This window comes from Pan paniscus, chromosome 20 (genome assembly GCF_029289425.2).
Source record: "Pan paniscus chromosome 20, NHGRI_mPanPan1-v2.0_pri, whole genome shotgun sequence".
Taxonomy (NCBI): domain Eukaryota; kingdom Metazoa; phylum Chordata; class Mammalia; order Primates; family Hominidae; genus Pan; species Pan paniscus.
The window spans coordinates 35,358,798-35,377,145 of NC_073269.2; the positions used below are offsets into that span (position 1 = coordinate 35,358,798).

At 49.0% G+C, this 18,348-nt stretch overlaps 1 long non-coding RNA gene across 1 annotated transcript in view; it reads right to left on the reverse strand.

Moving 5' to 3' along the window:
- LOC129394777 (uncharacterized) overlaps positions 1–18,348 on the reverse strand; it is a 108,132-nt gene that overhangs the window by 86,904 nt on the left and 2,880 nt on the right. Inside the window, exon 2 of the long non-coding RNA XR_008622144.2 lies at positions 17,320–17,507. This is a non-coding gene — a long non-coding RNA (uncharacterized LOC129394777). The remainder of the gene's footprint in view (positions 1–17,319; positions 17,508–18,348) is intronic.

Sequence of the window (18,348 nt, forward strand, 5' to 3'; positions counted from 1 at the left end):
ATTACAGACGTGAGCCACCGCGCCTGGCCCAGACAAGCCCTTCTAAGTGAAGTGCAGGCAGGACTTAGCTCACTAGGTGCAGTGGGAGGAGAGGAGCATGTTGCTTGTGCCTGGTGTGAAGCACCCCCATCTAGGGCCATAGGGACTGCTAAGCAACCCCGAAAGTTTCCATAGGCAAATCTCTCAAAGTTTCAATACATACAGGATGGCCCCTGTGACAAGTTGACCCATGGCATCTGGGTGGTCCTAGGTGGGAAGTGTGTATGGAGGTGGAGGGAGTGTATCTGGTCTTCCGACAGCATCACTTGCCTTATGTTTGTTCCTGTCTAGCCTGTCCTAATCCTGCGGTCCTAGAGTTAGAAGGGGAGGTGGCTGGGGAAGCAAAGTGTGGATGTGGAAAGTGTTTCAAGGTAAACATAAGCAGATAAGAAGCATGGCGTCTACTGGCCTCGAGCTACAGACAGAAGGAAGACGCAAAGCTTAGGCGGCACCTGTGACAGTGACCCCCACACACACCCCACCAGGGTGAAGCATTTGGTGAAGGTCCAGGTCAGATTCATCCTAGAAGTCATCAGAAGTTGCTAAAACACCTATGGAGCCTAGCACATAGTATGTATTTAATATATATTTATATAACATTTCATTTTTAAAATGCTTAACATTCAATCAAACCAGCTCTTTGGCCTTGAAGATCAAATAAGATTTGACCAAATTCAACCCTTTAATTTGTTTTCTGAGCTCTATTTCCCAAAAACAATGTTTTAGCAAAGGACAGATATGAAGTTGAGAAGAATGATTTCATAAACTTAGGAATCAGGTTATTTATACATAAGACAATAGAGGCTCATCACTGGTCAGTTAGTTAGACCCCACATCAGCATCTTTGGGAGTTGACTAGTCCTGGATCCCTAACACAAAATCCAAACATTCCTGCAGTTATTGACAGGCATAGATAGCCTGAGTCAAGACAATGCATCACATTAATTATTTTTATTTTTATTTTTTTGAAGACAGGATCTTGCTGTGTCACCCAGGCTAAAGTGCAGTGGTGTGATCATAGCTCACTGTAGCATTGACCTCCTAGGCTTAAGCCATCCTCATCCTCCCACCTTAGCCTCCTGAGTAGCTGGGACTACAGGTGTGTGCCACCACTCCTGGGTAATTTTTAATTTTTTTCTAGAGACACGGTCTTACCATGTTGCCCAGGCTGGTTGCAAACTCCTGGGCTCAAGGGATCCTCCCACCTTGGCCTCCCACGGTGCTGGAATTGCAGGTGTGAGCAACCACACCCAGCCACATCTCATTTATATTCAAAGGATTATTCCTGACAATTGATTTTTAAGTAATTATTCTTCCCACCCGTTAGCATGGAGCTTGGACCCAACAGCAAATATCTGCCACCTAAAATTGAGATACAGCTCAACCCTCCAAATCCTTTGCATACCCTCACCAAGGAGCCCCTCCATCCCTGCGTACACCACTCTTTCAAAGCCCAGGGCCTGGAAGGGCCTGGCTTTCACCCTGAGCTGCTTCCTTACAGAACACAGACCTGGGTTACCAACAGAGCCTCCACCATCTCCATCCTACCTCCGACCTCAGAGAGATGCCAGTAAGATGAATGCAAACTTTGCCAAGGGAAGGTCTTGAGAAAGTCAAATGCCATCATTATTAATTCCCCGCTGTTTGGCTGGGATGGAAGCCACTGGTGCACCGATGGAAGAGGCTTGACTCCAAATAAATAAACACACATCCTTTGGGCAGATGTCGGGCCAGCTCCGGCTGTTAACTGATGGCCCCGCACTGTGGCAGCTAGCGCAGTGTGGGCAGGCGAAGTGACACTGGCAGCGCGGAGTCTTCCGCCTCATCGCAACAAGCAGTCTGGAACCTTGGCCACATTTCCAAATCCATCTCTTTGAACCGACACAGACAGCTTAATGAAGCAATATTTATGGAACTGATACTACTGGGGAGATGGCTGCTCCTTCTCTCCGTCTCCTATTTTTAATATTTGATCTGGCAAACGTATTATTAAAGGAATATTTCATCTGATTACTCTTCTGTTTGACTGCGCGTCTTATTCACGCATGCTGGGTGCCAGGGGAAATTATACCGACCAGTTTGGGAGTTCTATTATGTCATTCTTCCAAACAGCCCTTTGCTCCGAGTATAATTACCATTCATGTGCAAGGCTGTGGGCGCTCTGGCTGACCTGGACCACCTCCTTTTAATCACAATGGCCTCCTCCTTCTCCTCCAGTCCCACTCGAGGCCCTTTCAGGACTCTTTTCCTGGGGACCAAGAACTTTCTTTCTTGCTGGGGACGGTGACTCCATGCCTGTAATCCCAGCACTTTGGGAAGCCGAGGTGACCAGAACACGAGGTCAGGAGTTCAAGACCAGCTTGGACAACATAGTGAAACCCTGTCTCTACTAAAAATACAAAAATCAGCCAGGTGTGGTGGCAGCGCATACCTGTAATCCCAGTTACTGGGGAGCCTTAGGGAGGAGAATCAATTGAATCTAGGAGATCAAGGTTGTAGTAAGCTGAGTTCCTGCCACTGCACTCCAGCCTGGGTGACAAAGCAAGACTCTGTCTCAAAAATAAATAAAAAATTTTTAAAATGAACTTTCTTTCTGAGAGTGGTCTATCTGGATATCTGAAAAGTTGCCTTGATGTTGTTAGGGGTATCTAAAATCACTGACTTGCTTATGAAGCTGCAGTTTCCTCATAAGGCAGAAACAGAAAAGAGAAAGGTGCACCCTGGCGTGGCCTGTCCTTGGCTATGAGCCCTTGGTCCAGCATCAGCATGGTGTTCAATTTCCCAGAGACCACTGGTCTCCTGACTCTCTGCCTTTCCTTTTGCTAGCAGCTAGCTCCACCTTGACGGTCTTGAATTGCCTGATAAATCTACCCTCTTTCTGATTGGGCAACTGGCTGTATTTCCAACTTGGCCTTAAAGGTGGGGCCAGAGGGACATTTTGAGCCCCTAAACAAGAGGAGAGCATTCAAGTGGGTGTGGCAGAATCTGGCCCCACCATCCTGGCAGAGACCCAGCAGGAGGCTTTGTGCACAAAACAGATGGGGCATGACCAGTGTGCAGGCTCAGCTCCCACTGCCCTGCTGACAAATGAGGCCAGCTCTTCACCTCTCACGAATTTCCTTGATTTTTGTTTCCAATTCTATTTACTTTTTCTGTAAGGGCCAGATAGTAAATGCTTTAGTCTCTGCAGGCAGTACTGTCACTGCCACAACTACTTAACTCCACCATCATACCACCAAATAAACCATAGACGCTATGTAAATGAATAAGCATGGCTATGCTCTAATAAAACCTATGTACAAACACAGGCAGTGGGCCAGATTTGACCCATGGGCCAGTTTCCAAAGTCCTGCTTTAGACTTTTCTGTGAATTAGGCATGCATTTTTAAATCCTCAAATACCTTAGCCTCATAAAACTAAAGTCTTAATTTGTGAGTTTATGTGTGTGTGTATAAATGTGTGTGTGTGTGTATATATATATATATATATATATATATATATATATTCCCCTAATACATTCAAAATATTTAACTAAAAGAAAATGTTTTAAGTTATTTCATATTCCATCTGAATCCCTCCAGAAAATGCCAGATCAGATGACTGTTTCTTGAGTGTGAAAATGCCCAGGGGCCCTGAGCAAATCATTCCTTTCAGGTTTTATCAAACAGAAAAGTGAGGCCTCAAGAAGCAAACCACATGGTCCCTCAGCACAGGGTCTTGGCAGCTCCAACCCTGACTCTGCAGGGTTCCTTTCTCCTGACTCCAGGGGTCCTAGCCCAACCTTGCAGGCTATGGCAGCCTTGTCAACTCACGCTTGCTGCACGGATATCCACCCAAAGGCAGACCCTGGCTGCCATGATGGAACCCACGTTTTCAGAGGGGCTGTGTGCAATAAACAAATGAGCAAATAAAAGACATATGATTTTAGTTAGTGATCAATGCAATGGAGGAAAAGTGAAAAGTAGGCAGGATAAGGGAATAAAGAATCCTGGGCTGTTTTAGATGCTGTGGTCAGAGAGGGCATCCCTGCAATGACTCCAAGTCGATATGGGGTGGATGAGAAAAACTGAGCCACACAAAACGCAGGCAGGTGCAATCTGGACTGAGGTGGAACTAGGCCTGCCACACCCAGGACACAGGGGCAGCCAAGAGGGCAGCAGGTCCATGAGTGGGAAGGAAGATGGCTGCAGCAGAAGTTGGAGATGTCTCAGCGCCTTGCAGGTCCCACAGGTGAGGTTATGAGGTCAGGCCTTCATGCCAGGTTCTCACCAAGACTCTGGCTACTCCCCTGGTTGCTGTCAGAGCATGCCCCCTTGGCCCTAAAACTGTGGAATCACAGCTCATATTCTTGTTCTTCTTACCCATTTCTTAGCTGTTGCTTTGCAATTCTTAGAATAAAAGTAAAGTTGCAGGAAATTTCAGAGCATAAACATAAGGGTACATTTGGATAGTTGCAGAAATTCCCCAGCCAACCAGCAGCAGACAGGGCCCCACTTAATGAAACCTTCAGTGAGGGTCAGGTCCACATACCCTTTGGCAGACAGTCCAACCTCACCTGGAGTTGCTGCCAGGGGTGTGATTTCCACAGGCTTTCAGCACCGCTGATATTCATGATTTCTCAACAGCTGCCATTATACAACATTTAGATGCAAAATGGACAATACATCAAAGCAGATGTTCTTGGAAATCCTATTAACTCCAAAGGGTTTGGGAAGGCTTGGAGGCTGGCTCCTTCGGCACATTTGCAAGCAAGCTGTGTTTCAGTTCCCTTGGTGTGCGTGGATGCAGCTTTCCTGCATTCCCAATCATTCACTCAGCTCCAGAGCCAGAGCACCAAAGGCCGCGGAAATGAACACCTACACCTCACATCCTAAAAGCACTACAAGGACTTCTGTGGGGCTGAGGTTGCCTGCAAACACTTTCATTTATTTACTCCAGAATGACCAGTGTGCACGTTCTCAATGGCACCTGACAATTAACCATGAAGCAGTGCACCTAGAGCCAGACTTTCTGGAGAATTCCATGGAAAGCCCATTGTGGGGAGGAAAAATGTGACAGTAAGAGGGGAGGGCTTGCATCTTTCTAGGCATGTGGGATTGAACGTCCCAAAGACTTCTTCTGCTCTGATTTGTTTACTGTCTATAAATGGCAGTGTTGGTGTGAGTAGGGCCAACTGAGGATCAAGCATGATGATGGAGGCCCTGCCCCACTGGCTACAGAGAGAGTCCAGGCCAGGATGAATGTGGTCATCATGGTTCCTACATGGTTCCTATCACAGCAGCTCTGTGCATCACAAACCCTGACTCTCCCTCCTTGCCTGCTTTTCTCCTTGGCTGGTTCCTTCTCACCCTGCAAGTCGCCTCCTCGGAGAGACCTTCCCAGGACATCCATCTGTACCTGCCCTCCCCAGCCACGACTCTCTCTGTCCCATCACCTAGTTTTATTGTCTTAATAACAGCACTTTCCACTAATGGCTACTTGTGTGGTTTATTGTTTCCCACTGGTGTGGGACTCCAGGGAGGGAGCTGGCCCCTGGTACTTAGAGCTGCAGAGAAAGCCACTCCTATTATTCCCAGCCATGTGTGGAGCCCCTGCAGCTGCAGTTTGAGGACTGTGGGGTTGCTGCATGGGAAGTATAGTCAGCACGCCGAGCCCTACACCGAGCACGCTTCACTGTTTGCTAAACTCTGATGCTGAGCTCATGGCCGGCAAGGTCCCTCAGCTTCCAACCTGGCTGCTGCAGTAGTTTTGAGGGTCCTTGGCAGGTCCCCCAAGGAAGCAGAGGCATTTCAGAATGGAGGAGACAGGAAGAGGCACATCTCAGCAAAAACTAACTTTCCCTGTGCACAGTCTCACCCCTCACCCAGGTCCGCATGGAATTGAGACAGGCCGACAGGCTGGTTTCCTGTTTTAATGTGGTTTAGAGAAAAAAACAAAAGCCCCTTACTCATGCTATAGTTTACCTAACTTCCAGCCAACCAGCAACAAAGACCCAAGAAGCAGTGAGCCACGAGCTCCCGCCGTAGGGGGTTAGGGACTTCCTCCGCCTACACGTGCGGTTGGACTTAAACTCACCTTATAGTGACCTTTTCCTCCTTTTCAAGCTAAAAGTCACACCCATATTACATGCAATGTATGAAGAAGGATGTAGAACCAGTGCACAAGTACTAGAGAAACCTCCTATCCATGCCCTGACAAAACCCTTCCCGAAAGAACCAGCCCACATGCTACCCTCCAGAGCAGCCCGTCCTTGCTCTTTTGCAGTGCTGGCTTCCCTTGTGCAAAAGCTAAATGAAGCTTTCTCTTTCCTTAAGTGCAATGTCTGGCAATCCATCTTGATTCCTATCCTGGGAGATTGCAAGAACCCAGGGCGCTGATAACAATCCCTTCACTCATGGCTTTGTTTTCTTCATCGGTCAGTGGAAGCTGAGTCAAACTGCACTGACAAACATCCCCAATATCTCCAGGGCTTAGCACAGTGAAGGGCATCCCTGTTTTACTGAATGTCCCACATGGGTCAGCCAAGAGGACTCTGGTCCTCGTCACCCTCAGGGGCTCAGGCTGGGGAAGCTCTGTCTCCACCTGTGATTCCATGATGATGAAGTCAGAAGGGAGCAAAGCAGGCACTGGCTGTGAGGTGTCACCCAGAGGTGACACACATCACTTCCTCCATGGCTGATCCCCCAGGACCCCTTCGACTCATTCCACATGGCCCTACCCAGACACCCACCCAGAGGGGCTAGGAGTGCATCCCACCCAGTGCCCAGGGAGCAGGAATCTGGGCACATTTGGTAACAGCACAAATGACCACCACCCTTCCTGTGTCACTGTCTGTGCTGGGGAAATTGGAAAGGAACTAGTCTTATTAAGAGCATATGCTGGGCCGAGCGTCATGGCTCACTCCTGTAATCCCAGCACTTTGGGAGACCAAGGTAGATGGATCACCTGAGGTCAGGAGTTCGAGACCAGCCTGGCCAACATGGTGAAACCATCTGTACTAAAAATACAAAAATTAGCCAGATATGGTGGCAGGTGCCTTTAATCCCAGCTACTCGGGAGGCTGAGGCAAGGGAATTGCTTGAACCCGGGAGGTGGAGGTTGCAGTGAGCCGAGATTGCGCCACTGCACTCCACCCTGGGTGACTGAGTGAGACTCTGTCTCAAAACAAAGACATGTGCTATGCCAGTGTTCCCTGTGCTGCACACATTTGTATCATTATTATTATCTCATGTGCCAAGAGAGGAAATCTGTCTGGAGAGGAAGGGCTTCAGCCAGGACCACGAGTGCGCAAGTGGAACAGACAGAACCCAACACTGGGGACTGGGCCCCAGGGCCTTTGCTTTTATAAATTTTATTTTATTTTTTCATTGTGGTCTTATTCTGTCACCCAGGTTGGAGCACAGTGATGCAGTCAAACTCACGGCAGCCTCCAACTCCTGGACTCAAGCAATCCTTTCTCCTCAGCCTCCTGAGTAGCCGGGACCAGAGGCAAATGCCACCACGCCTGGCTCATGTTTTAATTTTTTGTAGAGGCAGGGGTTCTTGCTGTGTTGCCCAAGCTGGTATCGAACTCCTGGCCTCAAGCAATCATCCCACCTCAGCCTCTCAAATTGCTGGGATTACAGCATGAGCCACTGTGCCCAGCTGGTCTTTGCTCTGGGCCGCAGGACACTGTCCTCTGGGTGCTGCAAGGCCGAGGCACTATGGCTCTCGTCCTCCCTCTGTCTCCAGCTGTGCGGGACTCTGGGTTTGTGGCTGAACCTCTCTGAGCTTTATTTCTCCATTTGTGAGGCTGAGGACTTAATTCTTGCTCTGCTCTTGACTTCAGGATTAAGCATGGGTGTTGTGAGCATCCATAAGGCCCACCGAGCTAGGAGGTCTCCAGGGAAACTGCTTTCCTCACCAGATGCCTGAAGAGTGCCCCATTCTGCAGGGGAGAGAAGGAGGCTGGGACCAGCCTGCTTGGGGACCCCAGTGGAGATCCGAGCAGAACTGGGTCCTATCAAGAGAGGAGCAAGGATGCCAGTACTTCAGAAGGCTACAGTGGCGGACACACCTTTGAAAGCGTTTTATTCTGCCAAGTCAGCAACCATTTATAATCACTGTCATTTCACAATGGAAAGGGCAATGTAAGGCCAAAGGGGTGGAAAAGGTCAGAACTTGGGAAAAACTCTAATTGAATAAGTATAGCTATACAAAAATAACTTGAGTCTGTTTTCCTCATTTCACTGCAAGTCAGGGCAAACATCAGCACAGACCAGCACCTGCCAGTGAGAAACAAAAAGCAGTCTTAACATTGACTTTTAGAGGCAGGAGTTCTTTCGACCACAGGCCAGGAGCTCCTGGCCAGCAATGAGGCCACCAGTGCCCGGCCACAAGCAACAATGATCCCACAACAGTGGGAAGAATCAGGATTTGCACACTCCAGTTTTCACCTGAAATCACTTAGCACTTACCCTCCCTGCCCTCACCACATCACTGCTGCACCCTCCCTGCTCAGTTTTCTTCCTCCCCTCCCCTCCCCTCACATGCTCCTTCCCTGCCCCTGTGAGAGCCAGGCCCTTGCCCTCTGTGACCTGGGGCTCCCCACCTCCTGGAATCTTTGGGCTGGGAACACCTACAGCCTCCTCCAGGAACAGTAATTGGACTTTTCTTTGAGACTGTCCCCAAGCTCCTTCTCCTTGTTTATCTGCTCTTGATTAAAAGGCCATGAAGAATTGATTTTACAAAGGCTTAATAATCAGGCACAGTGGACATGTATGTAATTGAATGACAGTTCCGGATTCATCTTTCACAACAACTGTGGTCTCAGAGCTGCTGCGCCAATGACAAAGTGGAGACAAATGAGCCCTTTTAGCATGATGCTAATTACTGCCAAGTCCAGCCTCAGGGTTTTCTCTCTGGCTGGGCTTGGGCTGGTCCAGCAGGGGAAGGATTCATGACCCTATAGTCAGAAAGAGGATCCGCCCACCTGGCCTCCCAAAGTGCCGGGCCAGCTACCCAGGAGGCTGAAGCAAGAGAATCGCTTGAACCTGGGAGGTGGAGGTTGCAGTGAGCCCATATTGCACCACTGCATTCCAGCCTGGGTGACAGAGTGAGACTTTGTCTCCAAAAAAATAAAAAGGAGCCCGGGCACAGTGGTTCACACCTGTAATCCCAACATTTTGGGAGGCCGAGGCAGGTGGATCACCTGAGGTCAGGAGTTCGAGATCAGCCTGAACAACATGGCGAAGCCCAATCCCTACTAAAAAATAAAAGATACAAAAACTAGTCAGGCATGGTCATGGGCGCCTGTAATCCCAGCTACTCATGAGACTAAGGCAGGAGAATTGCTTGAACCTTGAAGGCAGAGGTTACAGTGAGCTGAGATCACGCCACTGCACTCCAGCCTGGGTGACAGAGTGACAGAGTAAGACACCATCAAAAAAAAAAAAAGGAGCCAGGAGGTCTCAGAGCTTGTTACTGGGAACTGGGATGGGAGGCAGGGCTGGCCTCTTTATGATTCTGCTGAGTTTCCATTCAATCAAAGCAGGTACTGCAGATCCCCCAATTAGTCAGAGGGCAAATGATGGAAGCCCAACTCAAACTGCTCAGACAGTCATCGGAAGATATTGCCTTATGCAAATAAAAAGAGGCGGACCCAAGCTTCAGGCAAGCTAGATCCAGGTGCTTAAAGATGCCACTGGGCATCCATCTCTCTCCACTTACAGCCTGCTCTTAGCTGACTTCACTCTCAGGAAGGCTTGTCCCAGGCTTACATCCTCAAGCCAAGCAACCCCAGTACCCAAACAGCTCTCACTTTCCACCACTAGCTCCAGAAAACGTGGGCTTGGCTTGGATTGGGTGCCCAGCCTGGTGTATTTAACACTTACTAAGTTCCAGACACCATGCCAGGTTCTGGAGACACGAATATAAGACCTGCCACCTTTACTCAAGGAGCTCACAGCTTTGCTGGAAAAACTGGGCAGTGAACAGACAACGTCGTGAGTAACCTGTGTACAATGCCGTTCCCTGTGAGAGGCTGAGGGCTTTATTACAGGGCACAGCTTCACAACAAAATTAAATTGTTCTTTTAACTGTGCCATCCTCCAAGCCTCTGGCCCAAATATCCTTCACCCAGCAGAGTGGTGAAGAGCTCAGAGCCCCGAAGTTTGACAGATCTGCATCTGAATTCTGGCTCTGCCATTTAAGAGTTCTGGGAACTCAGAAAGCGAATTCATTTCTCTGTGCCTCTCTACAGTGAGGCTGATAAGAATGTCTACCTAATAAGGCTGTTCTGAGGATTCATTGACATGATGCACACGAGGCATTGAATTCACTGCCAACACACAACGAGCGCTGAACAAGTGGCCTTTGCTATTATTTCTATTCCCCGCTGGCTGCCGGACTAGTTAGTGATGGGGGTTTTGATGCAGGACAGGCGAGCCCCAAAGTGGGGCTTCACCCAGCAAAAAATTCAACAGTGAGCCAGTGGTAGGGTAGAAGAAAACAGCTTTATAGAAGCAGCAGTGTTACAGCTCTTGGAATGATACAGCCCAGTGATATCCCCTGCAGAGCAGGGCTACCCACAGGCAGTATGCTGAGAGCAGCAGCTCAGGCCAGTTCCGCAGTCAGATTTATACCCACTCTTAATTACATGTAGATTAAGGGGTGGTTTATACAGAATTTCTAGGGTAGAGGTAATAACTTTTGGGTCATTGCCATAGAAAGTGGTGGTAATGCCTGGGTGTTGCCATGGCAATGGTAAACTGACATGGCACTCTGGTGGGCGTGTCTGATGGGAAGCTGCTTCCGCCCTGTCCCTGTTTTAGCTAGTCCCCAATTCGATCTGGTGTTTGAGCCCTGCCTGCAGGGTCAGGTCCCACCTCTGACCTCAGTTTGAAGCCCCGCTCTGTAGGGGGAAGGCTCTGGAGTGTTTTCACCCAGCACAGACAAAGGCCCACTTTGGAGGCAGGATTCCACCAGACAGATATCTGGGACAGAAGTTGCCACCCAAGACAAAAGGGACTCTGATGTTACTCAGGGATGGAATTTAGAAGTCTCATGCTGGGGAGGCAGCCCAGGGTGAACACAGGAACTGGAGGTGAGGGGTGGTGCTGAAATGGGCCTCGAAGCCAGCTTCCAGCACCAGCATGTGGAGTCCTGAACCAAGGGAGAGAGGGGGTGGCAGGAGGTGGATGGGACATGTTAGGGGTGGGGATGGCCCTTGGGAGAAAGAGTTCACGGGATGAGGCTCAGCCTCTTGAAGGGCTGGGGGTGCCAAGGCCACCCACATACCGCCAGGCACAGCCCCTTCACGGCACATCACCCAGCAAGGACTCCAATCCCTGGGAGGGGGAAATGGACCAGGAGCAGTAGCAGGCACCTCCAGGGACTCCACAGATGCCCAATGTGCATACCCGCTGAGGACACCGCTTGCAGTTAGAGCATGGAATCAGAGCTTTGAGGGAGGCTGGCAGAGCTCCAGTTTTGCGTGGGTTATCCACCCTCCTAAAATAATATTTTCAACATATCTGTTTTCTGCCAACAGAATAGAATCCAACTTTCTTAGCCTGGTGTGCGAGGCCCTCCCTGTCTCTGGCTGCAGCCTACAAACAGAACGCAAGGCAGCTTCCTCAGCCACCCCGGCAATGGCTCTCACACATGTCACTGATGGGGAGAAGGAAAAAGCCCCCAGACCCCCAGACTTCACTTCCTCCAAGATCAGCAGAGGTTTTCTTTCTTTCTTTCTTTCTTTTAGATGAGATCTTGCTCTGTGGTCCAAGCTGGAGTGCAGTGGTGTAATCATAGCTCACTGCGGCCTTGACATCCCAGGCTCAAGTGATCCTCCCATCTCAGCCCCTTGAGTAGCTGGGATTACAGGCATGTGCCACCATGCCTGGCTTTTTTTTTTTTTTTTTTTTTTTTTGAGATGGGGATCTCCCTATGTTGTCTAGGCTGGTCTCAAACTCCTGGGCTCAAGTGATTCTCCCGCCTAGGACTTCCAAAAAATTCAAGTCTATTTTAATGTTCTTTAAAGAGACTTGAGGGAAAAACCAACCCCTGGGAAAACCAGGGGCTGAAAGCCCTGTCCTCAGCAGGAGAGCCTCAGCGTTCTTACAGACCAGGTCCCTAAACATGTGGCTTCAAGGGTGTCTCCCTTTCCTCTCCAGCAGTGACCTCCTCAATGTGCCTGTTGAGTATTCCATAAACGGAGAGCATGGGATGCAAAAGCTGCCTTGGTTCAGCTGGGGAAAAAATGCCTTTGAGAGTTTTATCAACTACTGGAGACAGCCCCTTTATAAGGAGTATGTGGAACAGGCACCCCATTGTCTGAGAACAGTGCCCATGCAGAGATGAGACCAGGGAATCCCGGGGTACAGGCATCTCCACTGGGCACAGCTACCTGGTCCACTCGAGGTTGTGGGACCTGGGGGACCAGGGAAACTACCCATAGTCTGGGTTGGGCTGAGCCAATCGCATCCTCCCACTTGAGAACCTGAGGCTGGAATCAATCCCTAGTCAGTCTTTCTTGTGCTTGAGCTGGGAGGGATGAAAGGCTGAGACAGTCATTTCCACCTTGAAGAAGGAGAAGAGAAGGCCAGACAGCAGCGAGAGAAGAGAGACAACAGAGAAGGGAAGATAGAGACAGCGGCTGCTTTGCCAAGTCCCACCTGGGGAGATTGGCTTTGCGTCCAGCTCATGGGTCCTCGAACTGCCCTTATGTCCTTTTCCCAATTAAACTGGCCTGGGCAGTTTCCGTCCTCCGCCCCCAATTATCCCAAAGACGAATCCCAGCCACTTCCACAGCCCTCAGCAGATCCCTGGGAATACTCAACAAGACAGGAACTGAGCTTCTACCCCTTAAGCAATTCTGCAATCTTTTCTTCATTGGCTCTCTCCTCAAAGACCCCAAGTTTGGTGCCACTTGGGCTGGACACAGTGCAAGGCCCAGGGAACCAAACTCAGCCCTCTGCCAGCACAGAATGTGAGACGCTCAAGAAAATGTTCACGCCGTGGGTGCTGCTGGCTCCTTGATGAGCGCTGGACTGAGCTATTACCATATTTCACTGCCATTTACAGAGCACAGCTGTGTGTGCTTTAGTCTAATAAACAGCCATGGTTTGTTTCCTGGGCCAATATTTCTTTTGTATTTACTGGGCTTGGTTTTTGTATCTTGGTTTAAAAGATTGGCTCATGGGTCTGCCTTGTGTCCATCACCTTATTTCTACTGACTTCCACACTCCCAGCCACCCCTTCTTCGTGAGTTTTCAGCTTGCATCCCCTTACTGGAAGGAGAAGCCATTCTGACACCCTAGACCCACTGTGGTTTTCTCCTCTGCCTCCACCTGGTTTCTGTATCTGCCAGGAGTCGCTTCTGCTGGGCACCCCATTGGAAAGATAGCATTGCAGAGTGAAAAACTCCAGGCACCCCCGTGCCCTGTGACTCACTATAGGACCATCACCTCTAGCTCACCATGTGATCCTGAGCATGTCACTTCCTCCCCTGGGCCCTGGTTTCGTGGTGCACTGGAGGAAGGCACTGGCCCAGAGCTCCTCCGGCCTCCCGCAGGTCGGACCGGACATGTGGCTGTCTCCCTGCACTCCCGCAGCTCCTCAGGGCTGGGCTCAGCCAGGGGAGGTGCCTTTCCTGCAACTCACCTGCAGCTCAGCTACAGATGCGCCCTTGTCAGTGCCTGGTTCGGGATACAGCCAAGCCTCTCAGGCCAGGTGCAGCCTTTCCAGATGCATGGCCCAGCTGGAGTCCTCAACTTTGTATAGTGTTCACACATGCCGCCGAGGGTCTCCCGAGTATCTCTGTCACTTTCCTGCATTGGTGGGTCCCTGTGAGCTGTCCTTCACCTCCCAAGGCTTCCACTGGGCCCTAGGACCCCTGTGTTCCAGATTGGAGTTGGGGAGCAAGAAGGTGTAAAGATTGGGATAGATAGGCACAAATGCTAAAAGCTATTTATTTTTGTCCACTATGTGGTAATTTTTAAATATCCTCATAAATATTTTGGCCCTCCTCCCTTTGCAAGATGAGCTAGCCCCCTCCCCATGTGTGGGCCACGCGTAATGATCCTTATTAGGAGAATGTGACGGGAGTGATGCTATATGGCTCATGCTGTATGTATGGGAATAATGCTGCTCATAAAAAGCATAGCTTCTGCTGGGAGCCCTCTCTCTGGGATTGCTTGCTCTGAGAGAAGCCAGCTGCTGGGTCAGGGGGACACTCAAGCATCTCGGAGACTACAGCCGTGAATGGAGGAACTTCCTTCCCACCAGCACCCAACACCAACTCGCCATGTAGGTAAGCCTCAGGTGGCTTTCCCCCTGAGCCTCAAGTGTATCTTCCAACCCTAGGTGAGGCTTTATGTGACTGCAACCTCACAAGAAACCCTGGGCCAGAACTCCATGCCAAGCCACCAAATCCTTGACCCAGAAACTCTTGACTCAGGAAGGCTGATAATCAGTGTTCATTGTTCAACCCAGGTGCCCATCAGCAATTGACTGGATAAGGAAAATGTGGCACATATACACCATGGAATACTACACAGCCATCCAAAAGAATGAAATCATGTCCTTTGCAGCAACATGGATGCAGCTGGAGACCACTGTCTTAAGAGAACTAATGCAGGATCAGAAAACCAAATACCACACGTTCTCACTTATAAGTGGGAGCTAAATCGTGAGTACACATGGACATAAAGATAGGAACCATAGACACTGGGGACTACTGGGTGGGGAAAGAAGGAGGGAGGGCATGGGCTGAAAAACACCTATTGGGTACTATACTCACTACCTGGGTGACGGGATCATTTGTCAGAAAGAGAAAAAAAAAGTAAAAAAAAAAAAGAGTAAGAAATAAATATTGATTGTTGTTTTAAGTCATTAACTTTGGGTGATGCATTATACAGCAATGGATGACTAATACAACCCGAGTCCCCCCAGAAGCTAAGTCTGTGTCACGCATTCCTCTCTGTGCATGGAGAAGCAGGAGAGTCCTTCTATGATTGCTGAGTTGCCTTTAGTAAGATACTGAGCAGGTGAGGCTTCACTGCATTGCTGTGCAGCAACCTCACATTTTGCCCAGCTCTCATGCACGTGGCTCAGGTGCATCCATGCATCTACAGCCTTTAGCTGAACGAGGTTTCGTAGGGCCTGAGTAGCCACCACTGTCCAGGGCTAGTCCAGAAACCACTCACTTTAGGAGGAGCATGGCTGAGCCCAGAGAAGCTCCTGTCACCAGGTCCACAAATGCCAACACTGAGGCAGCCTCACGCATCATGTTGCGAAAAATATTTCCCTGTAGCACAGGACCACAACCTCAGCTCAAACCTGTGCTCTGAGAACCATGGTAGGAGCATGACATAGGCAGTCAGAGATCTTTGCTAATGCAGCCTGCTGGCTTCTCCAAGGCATGTCTGGACCAAGGTGTATGAGGTTGCATCATTCCCTCCTGACACAGGCTCTAGATGCCAAGAGCTTGAGGAGAGTGAGAGGGATCACGTTTGTGCTAAGCCAGGCCTCCAGCCAAGAGTGCTGGAGGCAGCCCAGCCTCTCTCGTCCTCGTGGGCAATGACAGATCCATCATCTAAGCTCTAAGCATGGAGCCCAGTGCTGCCAGGGATGGCTGCCAGCTCTCGATGTGCCCTTATGGGCCTCGCATTATAAAGGGACAGAAATTCAAGTCAATCCAGTTTAGCAAACACTGTCTGACCATCTACTGCCTGTGGGGCACAAGAGTAGTGGCTAGAGGAAAGAGGAAGCCAGTGCAGCTCCTGCCTCCAAAAGCTGCACTCTCTAGCAAGTGAAGAAATACAGGATCACTCAGGCAAAATGTGGACAAGGCTGGAACTAAAGTGTTAGCTGTCTCTGCCTCTTCTGAGACCCTAAGAATTGTGAACATTAAGAGAAGTTCTGTCAAAGGGTCTACCTTTGGCATGGGCTCTGAAGAGGTCATAAAGAAAGGCTTTGGCCAGGTGCAGTTGCTCATGTGTATAATCCCAGCACTTTGGGAGGCTGAGGTGGAAGGAATGCTTGAGGTTAGTAATGGACCCACTAATGTAGGAAAATTTGAGACCAGCCTGGACAACATAGTAAGAACCCCATCTCTACAAAAAAAATTACAAATTAGCCAGGCATGGTGGTGCATGCCTGTAGTCCCAGCTACTCAGGAGGCTGGGGCAGGAGAATTACTTGAGCCCAAGGGTTTGAGGCTGCAGTGAGCTAGGAGCTAGGAGCACCACTGTACTCCAGTCTGAGCAACAGAGCAAGACCCTGTTTCCCAAGGAAAGAGAGAGATCAAGAGAAAGAGAGAAGAAAAAGAAAAAAAGAAAGAAAGAAAGAGAGAGAGAGGGAGAGAGGGAGGGAGGGAGGGAGGAAGGAAGGAAGGAAGGAAGGAAGAAAGGAAGGAAGGAAGGAGAGAGAGAAAGAAAGAGAAAGAAAGAGGAAGGAAGGAAGAAAGGAAGGAAGGAAGGAAGGAGAGAGACAGAAAGAAAGAGAAAGAGAGGAAAGAAGGAAGGCAGGAAGGAAAAGAAAGAGAAAGAAAGAAAGAAAGAAAGAAAGAAAGAAAGAAAGAAAGAAAGAAAAGAAGAAGAAGAAAGGAAGGAAGGAGAAAGAGAGAGAAAGAAAGAGATAAAGAAAGGAAAGAAGGAAAGAAGGAAGGAAGAAAGGAAGAAAGGAAGAGAAAGAAAGGAAGGAAGGAGGAAAGGAAGAAAGAGAAAAAGAAAGAGGGAAAGAGAGAGAGAGAAAGGAAGGAAGGAAGCAAAAGAAAGAAAGAGAAGGAGAGAGAAAGGAAGGAAGAAAGAAAAGAAAGAAAGGAAGAAGGAGGGAGGGAGGAAGGAGAGAAAGAAAGAGATAAAGGAAGGGAGGAAGGAAGGAAGGAAGGAAGAAAGAGAGAGAAAGAAAGAAGAAAGAAAGAAAGAAAGAAAGAAAGAAAGAAAGAAAGAAAGAAAGAAAGAAAGAAAGAAAGAAAGAGAAAGGCTTTTAGTGAGGGGCAACAATACAACAGAAGAAGTCATCATGGAGGTGACATCATGGAGGTGCAGGACAGCAGGGTGTGCTCAGGGACTGTGGCCATGACTCTATCATGCCAGTAGGTTATTCAGGTCAGCTAGTGCCATGATAATGTTGCATAACAAACAACTCCTAACAGTAGCAGCCTACAACAATGAGAATTCGTTTCTTTGCTCACAGTTGTCTGGTTGCTGAGACGTCTGTATGCTAGACTGCTGGTCAAAGTCAGGTCTGCTGGCATGTCTTTCATTCCAGGACTTGGGCTGGAGGAGCAGTACTTACCTGGAGCACATTCTTCTCCAAGTGCAAGGCAAGAGGGCAAGAGTCCAGCTTCAACCACATTGAAAGCCTCTGGCTGGATGTGACATTCATATCTGCACACATTCCATTCGTTGGAGCAAGTCACGTGGCCTGCTCAGTAGGAGGAGCAAGTCAGTAGGGCAGGGAAGTACTCTGTGCTTACAGTGAGCCTGGAAAAGGGTGGGGAGTGAAGGGAAAACAGTGAACAAATAATACAATGCAATGTAATACAATACAATACAATAGATGGTGACCAAGAAGTCATAATATGAGACTGGAAACACACATTAGGCCTCATGTGGGAGAGACTAGATTGTTGTTCACCAAACAATTTCTCTTTTCCTCTGCACACAAAACTAGGTATTTCCCAGTCTCCTTTGCCATTAGTGTCTGAATTCTGGACAATGGGGTATAGCAGAAGTGATGGACTCTGCTTGCAGGCCCAGCCTGCTACAACTTCCTACTTCACCCTCCACTCTCTCCTTGTCTGCTGGGTAGATATACAAACCCAGCAGAAGAACCTGTGGCCCAAGGTGATGGCAGAGCCACAATGTGGAAGGCGGCTGGGTCCCTGAGTCACCGCCTGGACAGCAGCCACCCAGAAGATCTACTTGACCCACATTAGTCTGTTTCAGCAGTTGTAAGTAAACTTGTATTGTGCTAAGCTACAGGGATTTGGGGGTTATTTGTTACAGCAGTTAATCTACCTTACTATTCCCCTGTGTCACAGAGGCCCTCGGTGTGGGGCTAAGCGAAACACACTGAGAAACAAAGTCAGGCAGGCTTGTATTGAAATATCAGCACTAGCACTGTTTAGCAGGATGACCTTGAACAAATTGCTTTACCTCTCTAGGTCTTAGTTTTTCATTTTTAGATGGGATTTATAGTCCCTGCCTTAAAAAAAAAAAAAATATATATATATATATATATATCAGCGACAAACTCTGTTACTCGAACAGGTGGGGTATCTTGCTGAGACCTGGCAGGGCTGCACTATTGATCCAGGAGCTT